This window comes from Pseudomyrmex gracilis, unplaced genomic scaffold (assembly GCF_002006095.1).
Source record: "Pseudomyrmex gracilis isolate BER0280 unplaced genomic scaffold, ASM200609v1 scaffold_3682, whole genome shotgun sequence".
Classification (NCBI taxonomy): domain Eukaryota; kingdom Metazoa; phylum Arthropoda; class Insecta; order Hymenoptera; family Formicidae; genus Pseudomyrmex; species Pseudomyrmex gracilis.
Window position 1 is genome coordinate 2,783 of NW_018024266.1, and position 470 is coordinate 3,252.

The following is a 470-nucleotide window of genomic DNA, read 5'->3' on the forward strand; positions in this document are numbered from 1 at the left end:
ATTATTGTACAATTACGCACGCTTATACTGACACTTAGCTGTTGCTTTACTGCGGTAAACTCTCCGGATGGACTCGGAGCCACACAGTATTCAACAGCTACTCACGATCTGCCTGTCGTTGCTCGCGATCGATCTTTTAAAGGAATCAATCGCGATCATTCAGCAGTTTAGCGACCTAATTACTACTGCACGTAGGTCGCTGACGTTGCGTGCTGTGTCTGTATCATACTTATCACTACGCTTAACAAGCAGATTTCATTACAAAGAAATGCTGCTTGTTACCTTTTTGAAACAAACCCGGGTCGATTGAGCAATGATGCGTACTTACCGCAATTGCTCAATGGCCCGAACAAAATTAGAACTAAATTTCACAACAATGTTGTGCAGTAATAAGCGTGCATGTATATATATAAATGTATATATAAATATATACACATGTATGAATTTACATGTAAATTATTTTTACATGT